General features: G+C 33.2%; 1 protein-coding gene across 1 annotated transcript in view; it reads right to left on the bottom strand.

Moving 5' to 3' along the window:
• Positions 1 to 7,286, bottom strand: part of SLO2 (slowpoke 2) — a 58,507-nt gene extending 51,221 nt beyond the window's left edge. The window contains exon 1 of the mRNA XM_015985490.2: positions 7,135 to 7,286. The gene's annotated coding sequence lies outside the window, so the exon portion shown is untranslated. The remainder of the gene's footprint in view (positions 1 to 7,134) is intronic.
• Positions 7,287 to 14,921: the final 7,635 nt, after the last annotated feature.

Here is a 14,921-nt window from a genome sequence, read left to right on the forward strand (position 1 = left end):
TTGTTTGAAAGCTTCTATCTTGGTAAATAAAGATATAACAGCCACGTGACGATTCCCGAAGGACACGTCCTTGTCGTTTATAAGAAAAAAAATCCAATTAAAAGCACCTTGAATAAGAAATACGATTTTTCCTCATTGTTTGCTTTTTGTTCGAGTTTTTATCCCAGCATTGTTGCAAGTTTTAACCGGCTTTACTGAAGACGCTCCAACCAAATTTCCAATCGAATCGAAAAGCAATACCAGTGCCAAGGTGGGGTGTTAAATTTATTAGCGTTCAAGCAACCTGATCGATTAATGGAGAACTTGATGCTGGAAGTGCTAAGAAGCCATTCCCTCTAACAGAGATTGGAGTGTTCAAACTACTTTCCCAACTATCTTGTTAATATCTTTATGAAATAAAAGACGACGCAACAAAGATCGGGATTAAAACGAGTCATCGATTTATGAGCTTATGACTAGTTTTTAAACAGGCAAGTGTCCTCATTATTTCCACTATAGGCCAATTTGCTACCTCCTTGAACACGCTCACAGAATAGAGACGTGCAACTTGCGAAAGTATCGATTTTCTTGGTGGCATTCTCCACAGATGAAGAGAAGTTACTCAACATGACCCAAATGTCCAATAGGTAATTCAAAATAATGTTATTTCGGGCGTAACTTTTAAAACTTGGTCAACTTATTTGAGAGTGTAGATCAGACAGATTCCAATTTTTCGTGTCTGTTTTTCAAACAAACGTGAACATTTACTGAATTGTTTGACTGTGTGATGATTTACTATGTTTATCTACTGAATCATGTGGTCATTACTCAACCACTAACACAATACAAAGTTGGAAAACGAATTTTTTTGCAAAATTTATGAATACTTGGAGCTACGAAAATCTAATTTTGTAACTAATTGTAATAACAGTTATTTGAAGAGGTCTAAATCACTAAATGAGTGCTAAACCAAATCATACTCCATTTCCCGATTTTCAACAACCCCAAATCTTTATACAGCGTGTCTCACCTAAGTAATATCTCAGTTTTAGGTGATTTTTCAATTAGGAGCAAAAAAATCACCTCAAGTTAAAAAATGTAATTTTAAAACACGTTCCTTTTATTTGAAATTAAGCCAAATTACCAATGGATCATTAAACCCCGAAAAATTAACCAAATCGTTCGACTGATCCAAAAAAAAATTGTTGTTAAAAACTTGATTTCAAAGAAATTGAGCAGTCTTTTGAAACAATTGATGAAGCATTGCTAAGCGGAATTTTGTGCACCACTGAAAAAACTGTCAAAAGTGCAGAATAAACGTTTTTTCTTTTCTTAATCATTTTTAAATAATTTAAAAATTACGATTTTAAGACTTCAGGTTCGAATGTCTTAGGTGAGACACCTTGTGTGATAATTAGAGTTTCTGATTGAACTCAATTTGCCAACAGTTGTGAATGCAAGATTTAATACGAACTAATAACAGCTTTACCGAATGCTTCAACCGACTCTAAATGCTATTGATTTACTTGACTTTAAATAAGTGTCGAGAATGATGGAAAGCATCAGCCAGTGATTGAGTAAACTGTTTCCAAAGGAACTGTTTAATATCAAGCCCCACAAAAACAACAAAAGACAAATTCCCAGAATCAGTCTAGTTATAGCTACGTTTTTTCTAGTCAACAATACTGTAATGAAATAAGCAAATATCACTTTTGCGTGTTCATTGATGACCACAGGAGAAAGATTCAAGTCGACGTCTGTATCCAAACCTGTCGACTACCCTCATGTGCGAATAGTAAAATATTAAGAAAGCGAATTGAAAATGTGATATCTTTCGCATAACTTTGACAACTATTCGGTCGCAAACATAATAAAATTGCTTACTCCGTACCCAGCTGTTATTTGAATGTTATTTGAATCAAAACTAAGACATTCGCGTAAACAAAACGACCGAAATCAAATTGAATTTCAAACATCCATCTGGAGTCCTCTCAGTCGCTTATTCCGATCGGACCAACAAGATGCAGCGTTAAATATAGCTGTGACCTTTTGTCTTCGTCTCTAATTGAAACGAATGGTTTGGGGTGCCCCAAAAGGGCACCTTTGCAAATGCAAATATTAGCGTTAGTGATGCATTAATCCGCGTGTTTGTGGGATTAGATCGCGTTTTTTTTAAATCGTTTTGGGAATTGGGAGTGGATTTCCGATACTTGAATTATACAACTTGGTTTTCGGTGCGCGGTTAAACCGAATGAATTATGGAAGACTTCAATGAGCCAACCTAGGCAAGTATTAGACTTGAATTATTTACCAATTTACGATTATTCTTAAGAGGCGCAAACTTCGCCAAGGGAAGACTGCGCACGAATTAAGAATTTGGGTTAACTTCAGATTTGCATATGAATTATTGCAGCTTGAGCACTTTAGGCAAACTACCTAATTCGTTTTACATTTTATACGCATTATTTACCAAATTTTATTGGTACAAGCAGTTGGAATTTGAGTGGCTTGTGTGTGATACCTGTTTTGTTATAAACGAGCTATTAGCCGAGTTTAGATCCCTCTACGAGTTGCAAATTAGTAAGTACTAAACAATCTACTCTCGTATGACATAGTGATACTTCCTAATTCTAACATTATCATCCATAATATGGTTTCCAGACAAATTAAATTAAAACAACGCTCGTTAAACATGTAATGTCATAATTACTCGCTTTCATTCATCATAACTAGAGACCGGATTTTAGGAAACATTCCCAACACGCCATTTGCAAGGGCTTTCCTAAAACTCGAAATAAATTTGCTTTGTTCAAAATGGAAATAATTGACACCCTTTCTAATCTTCCGAAGTCCTAAATTGAATTGTTTTTATGTTTTTTAGCTTTTCAGTTTCTTATTGTATTGGTTTTTATTCAATTTATTAGTGTTTCTCCTTTTCAATTCTATACTTTTTTCAGTTTCACATTTTTTTCAGTTCTTCAGAATTTCAGTTTCAATATTTTTCCTTTTTCAGTGTTTGAACTTTTTGAAAATATACATAACTCTAACTCTATAATAAATTTTGGAATAAAAAATAATTTACGTAAATGTGTTTGCCAATTGTTAATTTTGATTTTAAAAATTTATTTATTTTAATTATTATTATTTTTTTAATCCGGTCTACGTTTAAACAGCTGTCGTAATCTCGAATTTGGATTTGGAAATTTTGTTTTCGTTCTTTTTGACGTAGTACAGTCATTAAAACCGTGAGCTTTCTCTGCAGCAATGCAATGAATCCAAGATGCACAATAAAATCCTTCAATAACGAGAGCAAAAGGTCATTGTGTGCATTCTTTGTGCAGCTACGTGAGCTTTTCAGACAGTTTTCAATTATCCAGAAACAATGCAGGGTGTCTTTGTCTATGGATGATACACACACACACAAAACATCTGTTAACACAAAATTTTATTATCTCCTTGACGTTGATGCGAGTTTGGGAGAGTTATTATAGGATATTAACCACATGACGTTGGTTCAGGATACGACAGTCTAAATTCGACCAACAATGCTAATTTTGTTGCGTGTAATGCATTCATTGAACCAGCTACACACACTTTCATACTGATTACTTTACGTTACGTCAAGCCACAATCGCAAGATTAAAAGCATTTTTCCGTGCTCTTAGTTGAATGAATGCAAAGCTAAATCAAACAGAACAAATTAGTTTTTCACTATCTGGTCCTGTTTTGATTAAAATTGAGTTGGTCAAATTTATTTATTCGGCTGAAGCAACGCACTTCTCATTTTAAAAATTCATTTAAACACACATGAATCAATAAAAGAAAAAACAATAAATGAACTCTCAGATCAATGGTTTCACGGCCATGAAGCCATCAATAAATAATTTAGCGCCGTATTTTTCGATCGATGTTACACATTGATTTGTCATAAACTGATAAAACTAAAGCCAAGTGAATAGATACAATTACACCACATCTATTGTGTTTAATAATGCAGTCTGCTGGATAATAATAACGAATTGGTGGGTAATCTGAAATACCGTGTAATTAATTTTCTGCCCATTTATTTTTATTTTAAATTTCCCCGAGTAAATTTTAATAAAAGCATCATACACCATGGGATGAGTTCGCAACTACTGCATAACTCGTTAACGATTACTTAATTACGAAGCTCATCCAAGTCTTGACGTTTTTATTATTAAAAATCTTGATCCAGGGGAAGAAACACAAAGAAAGGTTTTGTGGAAATAAACAAGCACTACGTTCATTGTATCCAAATCTGGTTGAATCCAGAAATGGCTTTGTAATTAAAAAAATATTCCTCGACACGTTCTTGTCTAATGATCGATATTTCACATGCTAGAGCGCCTTCGCTTCAAGGAAGAGTCCCTGTATTCGGCAAAGGTCAAGTGTTAACACTCCTTGTAAAGAGACAGGAAGAAACACAAACGAAACTTGATACTTCCATTTATAAACGTCTTCAGCTCTTATTTCTGATGAAATTTTAATTTTATTTTTTCAAAAATAAATACGAGTAGTTGATACTGTTGATAGACTCAATCAGTTGTTATCGATTGCTCAAATCCTGCCTCTAGCACTTTCATCTCTTGTTTTTTGTGAAAAAAGTGAAACTCAATTTGTTCTGCAAACGTCCAAACTTTTTGCGGTTCTTATACTCGAGCACTTATATTTGTATTAAAATTTATTGTTGTATTTACTCCGTAAACTGTTCTTCAAAGCACATGAAAATGGAATTAAAAAACAAGCTTCACATTTTCGCAATTTCAGTGATCCAATTAGTCACTTATAACTGTTATAAACATTCCTTTCCAGCCATAATTTTATCAGGAACTATTGATCAACGCAAAGTGCAGTTATTATGCAAACTCTGTTTAACCAACAAACCCTAAATTTAAAATTCCACACATGCTAATCAAACCGGAAAATTTTGTTCACGAGTTATGAAATTAACGCCAATTATCTTCAATTCGCATTCTAATTTGCTTGATTTGTTCAGTTTATAAATTTAGCTTCTCAATTTACAATTGACATAAAAATCAACTGCTATTTGAAATTCATTGCCAGTTGAACATTACTTATACATCTGAAGCCCAATACCACATTTTTTATTTACTTTGAAAACAAATTAATAAAAAACGATATTTAGACACGAAACTTGTGAATATTAGTGAACGATTTGTTCAAATAAAGTGACAACAGCTGGGACAGCTCTCAAACAAAGCTTTCGGTGCTATTTTTATAACCGAATTCAGGAAAGCTTATTAAAGTTCTTCATGTCTGTTATAAAGCCATAATCTATTTAAACACAATAGTTTATTTGAAATAACAATAATTCAACATGAAATTGTTAAAGCGCTGAAAGCTTAATACTGTTTCTCGGATAAAAAATGTATTTGAAGTAATGTATTGTTCTCAAGAATTTATTTATTCTACACAGACTGTAATGAATGTTTCTTTTCTAAAACTGTACTAGTTATTTCTAAATGTCACAAGTGTTAATTAAAACCACGTTTGTATCAAAATAAATAAATTAGAGAGACGAGTTCAGGAATTGCAGTTTCAGGTGTTTCAATCAAAAGTTCACAAATTATAAGAGAAATATCGCTATATGTGTGCTGTCAGCTTGGGATTTCAAACCAAGTCCAACTTAGACTCATTTAGTATGCACTGCAAGCTTACTTCATAAAATTTCGTTGTAACCCTGAAAGTGAAAGATGAGAAATAATTAATTTCGTCGTAAAGATTTAAACAGTTTAACTGTTTGTTGTACCACCTTTTAAACCGAGCAGATTGGTAGCATGTATGACAGAAAAAGTCAACTGTAATTGAGTCTAGTAACATTATTATTAAATTAATTAAAAGTATTTAAAAAAATGTTAATAGAATTTCAGATTAGTAATTTAAATTTGAGATTTTCTATAAAATAAAATAAGTAATCCAAGTAAAGAAATGCAGTGAAGTGAAAATCTAAAACATAGCTACAATTCACGATTTCTTAAATACAATTTACTAATCTGAGTTAAAACTAACATTTTCTGAACCGTCTCTGAAATACAGTTAAAAAAGATGTAGGAGTAGAAGTAATAAATTGGATTCTGTTACGACGATTATGAAGGAGATAGCTAATTTCAAACACTGTTGCCAACATAAAATTTTAACGTTCTTTAGATCGTAATAGGAAGACAATGTTAGTTAAAAAACCATATTATAAACTAATAAATTTCTTGAAAAACGGAAGGCTTTATTTATCCTACTATATCTTAAATTAGCACAAGTGCCGGAAAACGTGCTGTTCTCTTTTGAAACACTGCGACATCAGTTTTAGTGGCTCTTATACCTATGTACACATTAGTTTAAAATTACTCGGGTTGTGGGTGACGACCCACAGTTCGAAAACCTCCGGAATAAGCAAATGGCCTCTACCACCCAATTATCCTCTGGTTTAACAACAAATTTCAATAGTTCGTAAATCTATCACACAACCTTACTGTTTATTTTTTCTTTGAGCTCTTCTAACCGTTAGAAAAAGTAATCAAAAGAAATCCTACTCGAATCAAAGTACAACATATCTGTCTCCATAATGACCAAAAGACGATTTATGTTTCAAAATAAGGATTCTAAAAAATTAAATGTGACCCCTTGGGAGATTATAGCTCATGGAAGTAGAAAAATGCTGGACTGGCATTTCAGGTAATCATTTAGGGATTAGACTTTTCCTAATTTAGCGAGAAACGCATTGTTTGAGGAATAGAAATAAAGTTGCAAAGTTGAAAGCTGAAACTCCAGATTTGTGTAGGTGACTGCATGCAGTTAAAAAAACTCGAACAGTTTTATAAACATTATTTACGTGATTAATTTTGTACAATTTGACTATTTGACAAGCAAACTTTTCGCCGCAACTAATGGTAAGCAAACAAAAACAAAAACCGCTTAATATTGAAAACAACAACATGACTTAGTTTTCCGCGGAAATTGCTCCAATCTGTGCTAATTACCACCAAAGAAAAACCAAGCTCACTGCCACCGAAAGCTATTTTATTGCACAACACTTGCTACTTCTACGTGCGAGAGAGATATTTTCCAAAAGCATGCATCACTTGTTCAAAAATAACACACAACAGCCAGGATACAAACCTAACAGATTCACATGTTGTGGTTGCTTATAAAAAAATCACAGCGTTTTAGAGCGGTTTAGTGGTGGACGCCGTCACCGTGGCTGTAGCCGACACCTGGTCGCGATTCCCGACACGTGCTTTGTGTATTCTCCGAGAAGTGTATGTGTGGAGGGCCGGACACGCATCGGAGAGTGTGCGCACGCCACCCCCACTTCATGGGGAAGCTGTCGGCCACGTGCTCCGACGCGCGTCCGCTGACGAAGGCGCCGACAGAAACAAACTCGGAAAAAGCTGCACACGTGCATTCGCAAGATTCGGACGGATCAAAGGGTTAGGAAGCTAATTAATTCCGGAATTCTCCAATGGATGAATGCACCAGCTTGGCGCAATTATAGGCAAATAACGTAGACTGAATGGGGCTGCATGGCAAATGGCTTTTGAGTGAATAGGGAACGGAACTGACAAACACACGAAGAAAATATTTCAGTATTTGAAGTTGGAGGTATAGGAAGTTAGTTGGATTTTTGGTTTCGGTTGTTATCTTCAGAAATGGAAAATAAATAGTTTAGAACTAAATTTCCCAGTGCTGCACCTAAAACAACACATTCAACGCGTTCCTATCACCAAGTCAAATCGGGAAGCTTTTACCGAAGCCACAACTGATGTTCTTTCGTAAAAGCACCTAAAATGTGTCAGGATGTAGTGTAAAAGCACTTATCCGTAATGAGATTTCACTTTAGGTACAAATGTGGACAATCAACTAATTTTTGTCACTGCCTCACGAAATAAATTCAGGGTCAGGTTTGCTCCTGGTATTCTTTTCTAACACGCAATTTTTAAACTCGAATTAAATTTGTTTGTGTGATTTTTTTTCAATTTTTTTATTAGTATTTAGTTTGAAATCATTACATCAAATTTTTCAATTTCACAGTTATTTTATTTTATCTACATCTAAAGAATTTTTGCTTTTCAGGCTTCCAGTACTTTATCTCTGAGTTTCTTAATTTTCCCATAGTATTTCATATAATTCATCTCCTCGTGGAAATTTTCGTGGTTTTACAATCATACATTTTTTATTGGTTTTACATAGTTTTTTAATTATTACTTTTTCAGTCATTTAGATCTAGAAAATTTGAGTCATTCTGTTTTTTAGTTTTTATTAATTCAGTTTTTCAGTCGCTTAGTTCTTCAGAATTTCAGTCTCAATAATTTTTAGTGTAATAAAAAAAGAGTTTTCGTCAAAAAATCAAGCTATTTCAAAAACTTTGCAGAATCAACCATTTTATTCGCACCGGTTCACTGGTGTCTCATTTGTCCCAGGAATGAGTAATTGACCAATAAAAATATAAAAGTCACCTCCTACTTGTTTATCTGGTGCACAAAAAACTGCAAGACGATTGAAGCGTTTGTCATTGGATATGGGAGGGATACTGCACTCCCAACTGTAAAACAGACCAATCATAAGGCGACTGAAACTGACCAAAAAATTGGTGTTTGATTATTTTGTAAATGTCGTCCAAACCATCTGGAATTTCGGTGTTTTCTAAGAAAATTTCAAGTTTTCTGTTACACTTGGGTTCAAAAATCGTGGATAAATTGTGGATCGATTTGTTTTTGATAAAGATTGATTGTCGCAATTAGTTCGTGTTCAAACTCAAACATTTCGCAAGTTTTTCAGCAAAGACTCAATTGTTTCGCAAGATTTCCTTACAAAACTCAAAAATGTATCAAATTAGGTCAAAAGTCATTTTAGTTATTAACTTGGGCATTTGAAATTTATAAATTATGTTTTTATTTAAACATTTTAATGACCTTAGAGAGGCAAAAACAAAAAAAATTGGTGTTCCAATAACTTTTCAAGTTATTCAACTTTTAGCAAACTTCTTAATATCTCAAACTCATAGTTTTCTTAATGCTTCAATCACACAGTTTTTAAGTTTATTCTCAGTGTTTCAGTATTTTAGTTTAGTCATAACCATCTGTTGTGTCATCAGCTTTGAACTATTAAATTAATACAAAACAGCCTCAAAATAGTAAATAATTGACCTTTAACCTGCGTGGGACACTCATCAATTTTGATTCAGCGGTTTTGTTGCCACAATACAACATTGTTCCATTGTGCGCACCCTAAATCACGTTTCATTAAAACTTTTTAACAAATCTCCATGTAATGACTAAAAGCTAGCAGTAAGATATCAGCGGACGAAAAATTAGTTACTAAATTAGAACTAAATGAACAATGTTCGTATCCCTTCGTGGTACTTATCTGAGTTTTCCAGCAATAAGTAAAGTTTCTCTTCGACGAAAGTTTTATGAGTAAAGTGCTCACTTCAGAAATTGGAAGAGAGAAGGATAAAAAGTTCGATGTCTGTATATTGCCATAGGGACACTAGTGACCGCTAGTGAACTGAATTGATATTTGCTTCGACAAATATTTCAAGCGTCGTCTCTTCTTTTAAATCCGTGGAAACGGTGAAAATTGAATTATCTCTCTTATAAACTTGCTCGTCCGTTTTTAATTTCCTTACGGAAAATCCTCCCTAAAATGCACCTGTTTCAGGCGAGAGTTGTTTCAAACTTCGACGTCACAATGAAACATTCAGTGCTAGCAAAGTTTTGGACACAGATGGAAAATTCACAAACCACCAAAAATTATTACAAAGCTACAAAGTATCGCAAATCTTGTAATTTTATTACATCCAGTGACAAAACTAACCGATTTTCACCAAGTTTCGAGGACTTGCCGAAATCTGCTTAAAGGGTTTGGAAATCTCTTAATTAATTTTGTTGCGAACCGCGTCTTGAGAAGGATCTAAATTGGGATTTTAATTTGGTTATATCGTTATCCTTCCAGAACTGGCGCAATTATTTCGATGGAAAAATTGATTACGAGAGATTTTCGATCGAATTTACATAATTACGAGGTTTTAATTAACTCTTTCACCCGAATGAAAGAAATGTGTTTGAATGGTCACTGTTTCAGTTGTTTACAGTGAATGAAATACGGGTGAAAAATTAACGCCTAAACAAATCATTATCCTTGAGGAAAAGGCGTCGCTCGGAACGTTTGTTGTTTCAGTTTGATACGAACGTCCGATAACAACCCATTGGGTAACTAACGAGATAACAAACAAATTTTTCTTTCACATCGACGGATATTTACGAGTGAAAGACATATAAAGATAAAAATATTCCATTTGGAATCTCGTTACATTCTCGACACGAATTTTCGATGTTTAATAAAGTAACGAAAAACGCGGAAGCTTCCACGTCTGTATCATTTTCAAAAGCTGCTTATCGGTCTGAAACTGCACCACGCCAGAAAATTTCATTTTACAACTAACTTCAGCGATAACACAAGAAATTGATCACGTTTCAGGAGGATATTTCATACCACTGACTGCATTAGTTTCTATTAATTCAGTCCAAAGTGTCCTATGCTAATCTCATGTTTCTGCGGTCGATACCAACTGACCCTTGATCTATTAAATGTTAATGGTATTAACTGTTGACGTTTTTAGACGAACTCGGTGTTTAATGCAAAAGTGGTGCAAACTCTATGGCTGTTATCAAATTTTCATTTGACAAGCCATAAAGTATTCAACAAGAGAATAAAAGCTTGAAAGGGTAGTCCAGAGACTTGCAGGGTTATGTTTAGGAGAAGAATAATGTAAGAAAAGGGAAAAAACACTTGTTATGTGTCTGCTTAGGACGACAGTCTCACGTTGCTAGACATTGTTTCTATGGTTGGCAGAAAATTAGGGAACACTTCGTGTGTAAAAACACAGCAAAAAACACAAACCTTGCATAATATACAGTAGAGACCGGTTATAACGAACTGATTTTAATGCATTTTTGAAGTTCGTTAAACCGGCCTCCACTGTAATTCCGAAAAATCTGATTTTCCCCATCTATTTGAGGCAACAATGTTTTAAATGACTTGTACCTGTATTAAAAAATCAATATAGACACTGTCGAGACATCAATCAAAATGTAGACACATTCATCATCTCTATTGCTTTCCTTCCCTTGGAACGAGCACTATGTAAATGTTTGTAGTATAATTTTCATCTGACTTTATTAACTTGAGAAGTTGTCAAAGGAATTATACCAAATTTTCCACCGTGTAACATCTATTTGCGTTATTTTTGAACGACAAGCGTGACATTATTATTAGGAAAATGTTTGCGGTTTTATTGTTACACTAGTACGAGAACTTCTCGTTTCATTATGTCGAAAATAAACCAAGCGAAAAGATAACGTGTGTTTTCCTGTCATATACGTATTTGTCGTAAAAATTCTGATATTGTGCTGACGCTTCACTGATAGAACACAAAGCATTATAGCAGATTTTTCAGTTTGGCGATATTGTGATTCTAGAGAGTTAGGAATAAAATTATAATAAGCCTTGGATAACGACTGACTTCTATTTCATGGCTTTGCATTTAACTTAATTTGGCCTAATTAGGGATTTAATCGAGACACTTTGTCCTTACTTTGCGTACAAATTTAATTAGCCAATATACATGACAATAATTAACGCTGATAGGAGCACACTACTTTATAAACATAAAATATTTTCCCTAGTGGTTGCAAATTTAATTTCGGCACAAAGTCGATGCACAATATAAATCTTTCTTTTCCAATTAATCAATAATAGCTTACGTTTTGTTAAAATCTTTGACAAATGAAATGTTGGTGTTTATTTAATTACACTGAGGCTTACACATTAATTATCGGATTATGAGTTAAAAAACATCAACCCAACAACATTCACTGATGCACATCATGTGTTATTCCTTTTTCGCTATTTCCATCAACGAGGGTAAAATCAAGATAAAAGATTTAAATAAAGATCTATTTACAGTTCTCTCCATCCAATTTTGACCCTTCACACTTGACGTTTTATTGTTCCACAAACAGATTACAAAAACCTGCATCAGACTAGCAAATAATGCACGAACCCATTTTTGGATTTCAAAAAAAAAATTAAAATCCCGTAAATGTTTCCGCAAATAACCGATGAATCCCTGATTGTTTTTTCATCGTCGTCAATATTTGGCAACCCTAAATTAATTAACCCGAAATAACGCTATTTAGAAAAAAAAATGTATTGGCGTTCTCGCAGCCACTGAACCATATTTAACAGGTCTATGTGGAATTTGGATGCATCGCTTGCTCCTAAATTCACATTTGATCGATTATCATTCGGCAGTGTCTTTGAAAACCAGCCACCGAACATGTTATACAAGAGGAGCAAAAGTAATTAAAACGATAAATCACGTGGTATAAAATTGATTAAGTTGAGTCAGGTGCAATGTAACGTGCCTTTGTGACCGTATTTTCGGTGTCACGACTGCTAGTCGAATGTAATGGGAACAAGTGGCCTACACATCGACATTTACCTACGCAAATTACGGTTAGACCAATATGGGCACGTTCGAGGCAATTATACTGATATGGGACCAGGACATAATTGATTGTAATTCCGTATCGCAGCAAGTGACAAATTCGATTTACTCTGCTCTTAACACAGGGCAAACTGCGACCAGAGAGCGCAAAAAATTCAGCTGCGCTTTAAACTTAAAAATATATTATAATCTATAGAGCAAACATGTTAAAGTGTACACAGAGTCGCTAAAAAGTATAGATACAGTTAAATATTTTCAGAACAGTTTAACAGAAATCCTTGAAATTTGGAGAAAAGTTAAAAATCTTTAAATTCTATCGCCTGAGAGCTTTTTCAAATTTTTATCGTTCATTTATTTTGAAAATACAAGGCTAACTTGATTTTTTTAAATGGCACGAAAGGTCAAATTTAATCATTTTTAAAAGAGCATTTTTTTCAATGATGTAAGATGATACCCACCTTTACTTTTATTAAAAGGTAAAAAAATAAAATTAAAAAATTTTCTGGAATAGTAAAAGTAAGTTACCTTTGAAAATACTCTTCCGTCACTTGAATATTAGCCAAAAATTAAATTTGGGTGCAATAATTAGTTTAATAATAGTACATTTAAGTAAAACTGAGCGAAAAAAAATCTGATGGTTTATCATGGAGACAGAAAGCGAAGAAGTTAGTGAAAATCAGTTTGAACATCGTTTTTAGCATAAAAATCAAGTATTCCGTGTTTAAAAGTTCTTAATTAAAATGTGTTCTTTTTCAGTTAAAAGTGTTATTTTAACAGTTATTTTTAACTTTTACTTATTTTTTGGTTAATGAGCTAACGATAGATAAAGACAACATTTCCGAGACTAATTTTTACATTTTTCAAAATTTTCGATTTTTTTTAAGTTTCGATTAAATTGAGGTATGCATTATGTTATACCACAGAACTCAGAAAAAAATGCTCTTTTCAAAAATATAAAATTTGACCCTCGTTGCTATTTAAAAAATCAAGTTAGCCTTGTATCCGAAAAACAAATGGAGATAGAAATTTAATAAATACTGAAACGATACAATTCGTATACTCTTAAGCATATACCAAATTTCAATAAGTTTTGATGAATAGTTTTTATAATATTTAACTGTATCCATACTTTTTGGCGACCCTGTATAAAAAAACAATAGCAGTAACTGTTTTACTGTTTTCGTTTTAAAGCATGGATGTTTGCACTTTCTTTCGAGTTTAAGAGATTAAAGCATTATCACACATTACACAGGTTTTACTGAACTTGTATGCCAACTTTTAGAGAGAATTTGCTTTGAGGTCAGTTCATATCTTAAGGTCTGGACACACTATCATATCCCAGCCTTAGGCCAATTTAAAATAAGTATAAAATGCTTTGCGTTTGCAATGTCTTATTAATCTTCAGAAGAAAAGAAACACTAACAAGTTGAAACATCAGATTTTGAATAAAAAACCAATACAATAAAAAAATAAAAACTGGTATACAAAAAAAAATAATAAAAAACAGTACGATTAAAATTCTGAAGATCTAAGTGTCTGAAAAAGTTATAAAAAAACTATAGAACTAAAAACATTAAGAAATTAGAAATTATAGAAACTAAAAGCACAAGTTTTGAAGAACTTAGCGACTAAAAAACTGAGGAACTAAAAAAACTTTAGAACCTGAAAAGAGTAAAAAAAGAGTGAAAAAAGTAAAACCACGAAAAATTAAAAAATTGGGGAAATGAATAATAATGAAATACTGTGGGAAAATTAAGAAACTAAGTTGAAATACTGAAAGCCTGAAGAACAAAAAAATTTTTAGAGATAAAATAAAATAAAATACCTATGAAATTAGAAAAATGGTGTAATGATTTTAAACTCAATACTAATAAAAAAATTGAAAACTTTGTTAAATATTTCAATTTTTAGCAAAAGCCCTTAAATATTGTGTGTTGGAAACTTTCGTAAAAACCGCGACCTCTATTTATTTACCAGTGGGCAAGAGTTAAATTTTCAGAAAATTACGATATTGTGGAAACATTCCGTAAAACATACAACAAACTTCTCCAGTAAATCGCCACTAGTACCACCATTTATTCTGGTCGAAAGAGTATAACAGCTTTATTTAGTGGGTGCATGCCTAGGAACTGCTCTCAAACACAAACTCCGAAATCAGAAATAAATTAAACTTTTGGTGGATGCGCGTTGACTTAAAGTTATAATAATCCCGCTAATTGTGTATCTTCCTTATCGTGAGAAACTTAGAACAATCATGTAATTTTCCAGCCAATGCCTCCCTCCCAACTACAATAAATTGTTAAACCTGACGAAATAAATCTCTGTTTGACAGCCCGCCGGCAAAGTTAAACCTCCAGCGAGCGTCGAGTCGTGTGTAAATTTTCAAGAAGCACGT

This window comes from Tribolium castaneum, chromosome 1 (genome assembly GCF_031307605.1).
Source record: "Tribolium castaneum strain GA2 chromosome 1, icTriCast1.1, whole genome shotgun sequence".
Lineage (NCBI taxonomy): Eukaryota > Metazoa > Arthropoda > Insecta > Coleoptera > Tenebrionidae > Tribolium > Tribolium castaneum.